This window comes from Xenopus laevis, chromosome 5S, assembly GCF_017654675.1.
Source record: "Xenopus laevis strain J_2021 chromosome 5S, Xenopus_laevis_v10.1, whole genome shotgun sequence".
Lineage (NCBI taxonomy): Eukaryota > Metazoa > Chordata > Amphibia > Anura > Pipidae > Xenopus > Xenopus laevis.
This window is the reverse complement of record NC_054380.1, coordinates 32,039,605-32,049,765: the sequence shown is the minus strand read 5'-3', so window position 1 is coordinate 32,049,765 and position 10,161 is coordinate 32,039,605.

The following is a 10,161-nucleotide window of genomic DNA, read 5'->3' as shown; positions in this document are numbered from 1 at the left end:
GTTTGTTAGCATTTGAAAATTATTGTTAGTGGCCCCTAAGGTGTTTAATCATATGCTGGGGTACTGTATTATACACAGGGGAGGAGGAGGCATATGGATTTATGGGAATGTCTTAATATGACTTAGCTTTTTTCACATATGAGTGACATCCTTGCCAAGGCAGACACAAGCTAGTTTGGCACCCTAGGCAAGAGCTTCAATCAGTGCCCCCTGTCCTGCATTACAATTTCCCTCCTTACCATGATGGTTTTTAAATAAAGAGAGCAAGAAAGTGTACAACATTTTTTCATTGATATTACTGCTCCCCATACCTGTACCAGCAAGCCCAGCATAATACACCCCGCCTGTACCTGTACCAGCAAGCTCAGCAGGCAATTATCATACAGCCCTCCAGCAGCCATCATATTGCCCCCAATCTTTACCTGTGCACCCAGCAGCCAAAAATAAATCTGATCACATCATATTGCCCCCAAATATTTATGTACCTGTGCCAGCGCCCAGCCCAGCAGCAACAGCAAATATATGGGCCCCAAATCTGTACCTGGCTGTGCCAGCAGGAAGCTTCACACTTTACTGTAATAGAAAGAATGTCTTCAGTTCAGTGCAACTGTGCAAGGCTGAGAGCAGCGAGAGCCACACCAAGCAGCCCCCCCCAGCTCTCTGCCTCTCTCTGTCACCCAACACGTCAGTGATGTCATTGATGCGTGTATGCACGTCACGCTGCACCGCACAGAAGGAGCTATTACTTGCCGGTAAGATGGAGAAGGTGAAGGAGATGGATTCCACCAAACTGGGTGACCATGATTACTGAAACAAATTATTAAATAAACAAAAAAATTTAAAAGTGCGCCCCTCAATGATGGCGCCCTAGACAGCCGCCTACTCTGCCTACCCCTAGTTCCAGCCCTGATCCCTACAGTGAGCACCAACCATTTGGTTTTTTGGTGTGCTATTAATATGGACATGGTCTTGTGGTAACATGGGTGTGGTTTAAAGTGGGTGTGGTCTAAAAACAGGGAGTGTCTAACACTGGCTTCCGTTATCGGCCCTTCACAATGTAGATTAGAAAAATTCCGGCCCTCTGTACCATAGAAGTTGGACAACACTGTCCTAGATCATTACAACTACAGAGATGCTGAACCTTTAGGCTGGTTCAATATGTTCAATATAATGTAGTCATAATGTACAGAAGCTAGGAGGATGATGGAACCTGATCTTAACTTGGAACTAGGGGTTGGCAGAAAAGGCAGCTGCGAGAGCTGAAATTCTGATTTAAAAATTGGAATTTTGGCTCCTAAAGTTACCAGGAGTGACTTTTTCTCAACTTACCTCATGGCAACAGTGCCCTTGGGGACAAATTTTCACTTAACCCAGAGCAACCAATCAGTGATTCAGCCAAATAAAATCAACATGCCTGCTTGCCAGCTCATGCTTGCCTTTCAGAGCGGAGAATATGATGCTGTTTTTTTATGTTTTTTCCGAACAGTTATACCATAGGCAGCTGCCCCTTCTGCCTTCCCCTAGTTCCAACACTGTCCCTGCCAATTGGTCTTCTTGTATATTTTCCTTCATTATTAGACATCAAATACTGCATCTGCTTTGTTTGACTTTAGAAAATGTATAAGCTATATCCTTGTTATATAACATTTATTGTTGGTATTATGTGTTATAGGTGCTGTGACATAACAATAATTTCTAACATGTATTTTAAGGAAGTTTTCAATTGGTTATCTTGTGAGTCTTGACTTGTTAAACCGGTAAGAGAAAAATATCAGGAAATTCATTAAGGTGAGTGGTTTTTCAATATGGAAATTCTTCTACCTAAAATTTAAAAGAGAATTCAACCCTTAAGTAAAAAAAACCCTAACCACCCTACCCTATGCAGACCCCCCCTCCTCCCCCCCCAGCCTAGCTGCTACGCCAGGGAAATGCCCCTAACTCTTTACTTACCCCTCAGTGCAGATTCAGGGTTCACAGTTCATGGCATCCATTTTCCAGGTCTTCATTCCTCTTCCGGCGCCTCAGCAATTTCCGTCTATTTCGGCACATTAACAGTTGTTCCAAACCGGGAAATTGTTCCAACTGCGCATGCGCCACTTCGCTGGTCTCAGTCTCAGATTACTGGAGCCCCGGGAATCTGCACCAAGGTGTAAGTAAAAAGTTAGGGGCATTTCCCCGAGGTAGCAGTTAGGCTGGGGGGGGGGGAAAGAGGGAGGGGGGCCTATGAAAGGTGGGGGAGTAGGGTTTTTTTTAGTTAAGGGTTGAATTCTCCTTTAAAGGCTTTGAAAGTGTTGCATTATCATGTCCTCTTAGGTAATAAAGTGTAATTAGAATTTGTTATTTGTCATTAGTCAGATGAAGTTATGCCATACAGAAGTTTTAGCCATGTTTTTAGGAAGGAATCACCTGCTAGGAAAAATATGTATTCTATAAATTGGGTGGATGCTGCAATAAGGCCTATGCAGTATAGATTTTTTAAGCATCCAGTGTATAAAGGAAAGGCAAATACAGTATGTTTCTGAAAGAACAGAGGCTTTTTTCAGTCTGGCAAATCTTGGAATTTAACGCCTTCTGGTCTTGGATTACACGTCTTCTGGTCTTGTTTCTAGGGTATGGCAATCAAATTTATAGAAATTAGATAACAGTATCAACAAGATTGTTAAAATTTATAATTATAATTTATAATGCTGTGTAGCAATGGCGGAATTTGAAAAAAGGCTATATGGCACAGGTTAAATAGTGGATAACAGATAACATTATGTTCTACAGAGCTTATCTGTTGTGTAACTTGAGCCTTTTCTCCTTTGCCCCCATTGGCAGCTTATTTATTTAAACAATAGTAGTGTTTCTGAAGCAAACACAGCAGTTTTACTAGTGCAGGGCAACACTTCATTATATTTTTATTACTTTAAAACAATTTCATTTTTGATGTTACTGTTCCTTTAAGGTATGGCTATTGAAATTACTGTAAGATCCCTCATCCAGAAAGTTCCAGGTCTCGAGCATTCTAGACACATATTTACATACATTAACAGCAGGATTTAAACAGCACTCATAATCAGTGGGAATACTGTAAATATATCAATGTGACAATGTAACACTTCACACACGGTCCAAATATCGTAAGAATCGAGGTTTCTTATGATTATATCTGCACGTCTATGGCCAGCTTAAGGTTTTTTGGGTGGGCCCCTGTTGTCCCTGTCCGACAACGCTGCTATGATTTAGTGGAAAGTGGGCAAAACAGTTCAACAATAAATTTCTTGTTTATCAAAAGGTGAACTAATTTTAGACCAATTCTAAACCGACGTTAAAGCAATAATATAATAAACGATACTGACTATAAAGATATGAAGGCATAACAGTTGCCTGTGCCAGTAGTGGGGCAGGTTGCAATGGGCCCTATAATGTGACTGCATTTAAAGGATTAATGAAAAAAATATAAAGAAATGCACAAAAAAGGTTTAGTAATCCAATATTTCTATCTTTGTGAATGAAGTCTGTGGGTTATGTTACGGAGGAGGATAGCTCTTGGGCTTTCTCTGTTGACTTTGGTTACTTTCCTTGCAGGGCATTAACTCAAGGGATGAAAACATAATTATGCTTCTTTATATGTCCGTGGTGAGGCCTCATCTGGAATATGCAGTGCAGTTTTGGACTCCAGTCCTTAAGAGGAATATAAATGAGCTGGAGAGAGTGCAGAGACTAAGTGCAACTAAATTGGTTAGAGGGATGGAAGACTTAAATTATGAGGGTAGACTGTCAAGGTTGGGGTTGTTGGAGGGGGACATGATTACACTTTACAAGTACATTAGAGGACATTATAGACAAATATAGACAAATAGCAGGGGACCTTTTTACCCATAAAGTGGACCACCGTACCAGAGGCCACCCCTTTAGACTAGAAGAAAAGAACTTTCATTTGAAGCAACATAGGGGGTTCTTCACAGTGAGGACAGTGAGGTTGTGGAATGCACTACTGGGTGATGTTGTGATGGCTGATTCAGTTAATGCCTTTAAGAATGACTTGGATGATTTTTTGGACAGACATAATATCAAAGGCTATTGTGATACTAAACTCTATAGTTAGTATAGGTATGGGTATATATAATTTATGTGAAAGTAGGGAGGGGTGTATGTATGGATGCTGGGTTTTCCTTTGGAGGGGTTGAACTTGATGGACTTTGTCTTTTTTCAACCCAATTTAACTATGTAACTATGGAACTATGTATGTGGGTTCCTGAGCAATATTTTAAAAATCAGTGAAAAACACACAAGCAAGTTAAGATATATTTGAAATCTTTAGGTGATTAGTTGGCTCTTGTGATTACTTATAGTTCAAGAGGTTTTCAGGAACTGGGCTTTATGGATGTCATTATGCCATTAATATCCATAATTCAGAGATAAAGATGTGGCATTTTTATGTTTGTTCATTATATCAATATACAATTATACAAGAAAGAATACAATTTATATCAATTATGTTCAATTATCAGGTATTCCCCGGCATACCCGAGTTAGATTAACATCCTGTGGTGCTGCTCTTTCCTAGATAGGAACCACATCCACATTTCAGTGGAGCAGGATCTCAGGCAGTTATTTTACATTGACATTTTGATCAGTGGCTGGTGGGGGATTAAATAGACTTCATTGAGAAATGTTATTTAATGAGTTACATTTGCCTTGTAATGCACAGGCTGTTTGGTGGCAATTTCTGACAAAGTAAGGGTTTAATCACCTTAAGCGTTTATGGTCTGTTTATTGTTAATATTACCCCATAAACATTAAGGGGGTTATTCACTAAAATTTCAACTTTTTCTCTGTTTTCAAAAAAAGTGACCAAACTCCCAAACCCGAAAAAAAATCGGTGCAAAATCGAGTGTCAATCAAATTGTGCAACTTTTTTCGAATTGACGCGCCGAAAACGTGACTTTTTTTTTAGTTAGCAAAAAACTTCATTCATTCAATTATCGAACGAAAACCAGCGCAAACAGCCCCTAACTATTGAGAAGCCTGAAGGTAAAAAACATGTTCCAGTTGTTAAAAGGGACCATCTGCCATTGACTGCTACATGATGTAGACTGTTTAGCTGTACAGTTAGAGGACTTTTTCAGAACAATATTTTTCTATACAATCGGTGTAGGCAGAGTAGGCACGTGCTTAGGGCTCAAAAGCTGGGGGGGCACCAGGCACGTACCTCCTCTGTCGCCTACCCCATGTCCGGTCCCCTCTTTCTCTCAGATGGTCTGCTCTATATGCCCGTGTATTTGCGCATGCATGTGTGAGCGCAGATTGGCACATGCGCGACACAAGCGACATTTCACGCATGTGCACGCCTAGCCGGTACAGGGACCAGCCTGGTTGCCTAGGGCGCCTGGCCGCCCTAGCCTGGCTTTGTATACAATATAACAATGAATTACTGGCTGACAGCTTTTTTGCTCTCTGGCTTTTCTATACCTCTACCCTGCCAAAGAACCAGTATTATTAAAGATATGTGTATAGCACTGCGTTGTCACTGTAGGAAAAAATAAACAGGGCGTTCCATGAGATGTGTAAGTAATCCAAAAAGAATGTTTGGAGTAGAAGAGGAATAGATGGCAAGAGCAGGTGTGCCCAGTCCGGCTATTCAGGTTTTCTATATTCTGGACTCTGCATTAGTTTCTGGGTGTTCCCTTTGAAATGTTGGAACATTCCTGGGAGGTTTGGCAGACATAAGACAACGTGAAGGGAATATACTCTGAGTTAAAGACAAATAAAAAGAGACCAAGTTTTGATGCTGGGCTTTAAAGAGCAGAATGATTGGTTCGAATTGGTTTCATGAAAACTGGTAGAAATGGAGTTGTCTTTGCAATGTCAATGGTGAATTGTTAGAGATCTTCCCACACGGTAAATTCCTTAGTATATTGCCATTAGGAAATGAAGAGTCCCAGACCTGCTTGGTATGCTGCCAGCTTTGCCCTGGTACTCCCATTTCTCATGTCACCAGCATTCCACAAGGACCAGCCCTTAGCTTTATAGATCAGTGAACTGAAAAATCATCCTGTCCTCGTCATGATAAAACATATGTACTACTGTATGTCTGCTAAAATAATATTATCACAGCGTAATGTAGTAAAATATTATACACAATAATTTGTACATTAAGATGTCAGTTTGCTGCTCTTTTTGCTTGGGCCATCAAAGCCAGACATGCCTTCTAATTGTAGCTTTATTTTTAATATAAGCTTTTATAAACTAAAAATCAGGATTGTTTCCAGTTCTAAGGCACTTCTCCATAGTGGAATAACCTGTCTGTATATTGTCCGTGCGTACTCACAAAATAGGGCTACAACACCAAAACTTTATCACAAATATGAGGAGCACTTCATAGTTTGGGGCAAATTCACTAAAGGGTGGATTTTCGCCAGCAAAGGCTGCTCCGCACTTCGCTCCACTTTGCCAGGTGTAAATTTGGAACCACTATGCTAATTCACTTAAATGTGAAGTTGCATTTTTGTAGCTGAGCGCTGGTGAAGTTTCGCTAGCATTAATTCATCAGCGCGAGCATTTCATAGCGAGCTTTCACTAGCGTTAATTTCTGCCTATTGAAACTTCGTTAGTACTCTTATACTTAGGTCAATTTGAAAAGGGCAGGTACATATTGGTCATATATATATACTGTATGTCTTTATTAGAAATGTTGGTGCAAATGCTTGAAGTGGCCACTTATTATTACAAATGTTCATGGAAGCGATCCTCTAATGCCCTAGACATGAGCCCACCCTAAAACAAACGAGGCATTCCCCTCAAAAAAAAACATGTAATAGTTGGAACTTTTGAAGGCAATCCCACTTTAAAATATTTTAAAAAGCCAGCATTTTTTAGAACTTTTATGACTTTTCGGCATACAGGATATGATGTCACTGAAATAAGATTGAGGAGCATGTAGCTTCGTCATATCAGTTCAACAGGTCTAAGGTGGTGAAGGAAACTCTGGCGAAAGAGGTAACGTTCAGTAAAATGCACACTTTTAGTGAATTTTGCAGAGTAACAATTGTTTGTTGTTTGCCTGAACGAAAATTCACCTGGCGATAGAGTGCGAAACTATGGTCTCTTTTACTAGCGAATTGTCGTCTAAGCCTGTTAGTAAATTGGTGATGGGATTTCTGGCAAATTTTCACTAGCGACGGCCACTTCACTCTTTAGTAAATCTGCCCCTTAGACTTGTTCATTATATGGAAGGTTCCCTCCCTGTGCCCAGAACATGGCACATACTAGGTCACTCTGATTTGCTGTAAGTTAACACTGGCTCACAGAATAAATCAAACTATCAGGCTGAGCAGAGAGTATTTGTCAGATACATCTCTTTATTAATTTAAAGAACTGGGGTTGGTTCTATCCTTAATGAATTCCTAGTGAAACAATTATATCTTCATTCACATAGAAATAAACACCCATAAAGCCCAGCGCTATGGCTCTCAGTTCTATCAGCTCTATTGCATACTACAGGTACACTACTTCACTAATTCTAAGCAGCTATGCAGTTCTAAAACACCAGTCAAGTACCAGTTGGATATAATCTATGTTTTTATGAATGGAGAGGATCACCAAAACCCTTTTTGGTGTAGCCCTATGATATAGACACCATCCATGCACAATGAGCAGCAGCATACCATGTCTTTGCCTAGGTGACAAAACATTCTTCAGCATGCATATCTCAACAGTAATCGGCTCAGAAGACTTAAAAGCCTTATATTGTGGCATTTATATTATGTACATTTAGTACATTGTGAGTGGGTCCCTAAGCTCAGTAAGTGACAGCAGCACAGAGCATTTGCAGTGAATCAGCAGAAAAGAAGATGGGGAGCTACTGGGGCATCTTTGGTGGCACAGATCTTCCCTGCTGAATGGATGTGGTTCCCTTAGGCTGGTACAGAAGCACAAAACATAATGTACAACATTTCTAGCTACTTATTTAGTTAAAGGAGAAGGGAAAGTAATTTATATTTGGGGTGCCAAAAGTTAGGCATCCCCAAGTGCCCCCAATCAGCAGAAAACTGCACCGGCCAGGTGGTTCTTCGAGCGAGCAACACAGAGCAATCCTCTTCCTACTTCTTCTTTCTTCTCATGGCTGCGCATGTGCAATAGAGTAAAAAGCCGAACTTTAACAAATTTTTTACACTAATTACACTAAAATAAACTCGAAATTTGAATTTAAAAATTTTAATTTTCAATTCGACCCTTGATAAATCTGCCCCTAAGACTACGTTTGGGTGAAGTAACATTTGCACAATTACAGCAGCATGACCCAATGTCAGTGCCATGACCCTGCTTAAATTCACATCTCCATACTTTGCCATGCAAATAAAACTGGCCAAAAATTCTCAGGACTGGTTGTGCAATTTGACCAATTTCTACAATACTGCCCGACAATCTAGACACGCGTGTCACCTTAGGTAACTTAAAGGGCATGTAAAAGCAAAAAAATAAAATCCCATTTTTATTTTCTTTAATGAAAAAGAAACCTATCTCCAATATACTTTAATTAAAAAATGTGTACCGTTTTTATAAGAAACCTGACTGTATGCAGTAAAATTCTACCTTCATTTACTGCTGTGGATAGGAATTGTCAGACAATCCCTAACTGCTCTGCATGGAAACAATCATACTTATGAACAAAAGAGGGAGCCCTCTCCTTACTTCCCAGCCATGCAGAACTCAAGCAGTTTTGTTTATGACGATCCCTAAACAGCCCAGACCACACTGAGCATGTGCACAGTCTTAGTCTTGCAAAGATGTTTAACAAAGTTACAAGATGGTGACCCCCTGTAGCAAACTTTGAAAGCATAAATTATTTGTTTGATTAGGCTTGTGGTGCAGTAAGTTCATGTTTATATTTAGTATACAAAATACAGCATTTCTAGCCTTATTCTATTTTAGACTTCACATGCCCTTTAAGACAGATCATGATCTGATCCTTGTGGATTACAGTTGACTTATCAAAAGTGAACATTTTGGGTCTTATTTATCAAAATCCGAATTTTTCAGATTATTTTTATTAAAAAAAGTCAGACCAAACTAGAATCCATGATTGGACTTTATTTATTATCGAGGAAAAACAAGAAAGTATTGAGCAAAAATCCGAATCGTACAATTCTTTGCCAAATCTTTTTTGGGGCCTTTTTCCCAAAAAGTCCTAATTTTTTGGGATTTTGGCCCAAAAAGTCTAAAATAGTCAGATTTTCGGGCTAATTCCAGCTCAGAACACAGAAACTTTCCAAACAGGATAGGGACCTCTCCCAATGACTTCTATACATCCTCATTAGGTCTGAGAAGCTGAATTTTCAGATTCTGACTTTTTCCATACTTGGGGTATAATAAATCTTTTAGAGTTTTTGGTAATAGGACTTGCTTCATCCTGCTTCATCTGGCAAAACACCTTGACGGTGAGTGCTTGGTGCCCTAGTAAATGAGGAAGTGAGAAGAGCCAACGCTTCTCTGCACTTCCCAGTAGATTTAATAATTCAAGCAAGAACAGACCCCTTGCCTGGTCACTTTACATGGGATCTGACCATTCAAATAGCAGGCCGATTGTCAGCGATCTTTAAAGTAGACGTGTTTGGCCATTTCAAGCAAGTAAACACAGACACCACGTGCTCTTGGCATGAGCTAAATTACTATGTACCAGCCATGGACCTTCCAACATAAGAAAGGCACTTTTGTCCAGCACAAGCCTTCTCTAGAGCTGCTTTAACTCAGGCATAATAAAATAGCCCCATGTTTATGTTTTTTGCCATTTAACACTTGCCACACCCTCAGAAATCAATTAAAACTGGCTCAGAGTATAAGGCAAACAAAGCTGATGACGTGCAGGATGACTTACAGTATAGACCACAATGAATAGGGCAACCCACAAACACCAAAGGTGACTGCAATTTATTTGCCGATTTGGAAATCAAAATACATAGTCATACAGTATGTCCCTTAAAAGAGACCAGTAAACAGTGACGTGATTGTCACTTTGGATATATAAAAACAAGTCAGTGCAAGATGATAACTAGACCTGGTACTACATGGGCAGAGGAATACAGAATTCAATGCAGAGACCATTAAGCTGAGTCCAAAATACACTGCTGATAGGTGTGATAGTCCTTCATACAAGATTGAGATATCTTTACGCTT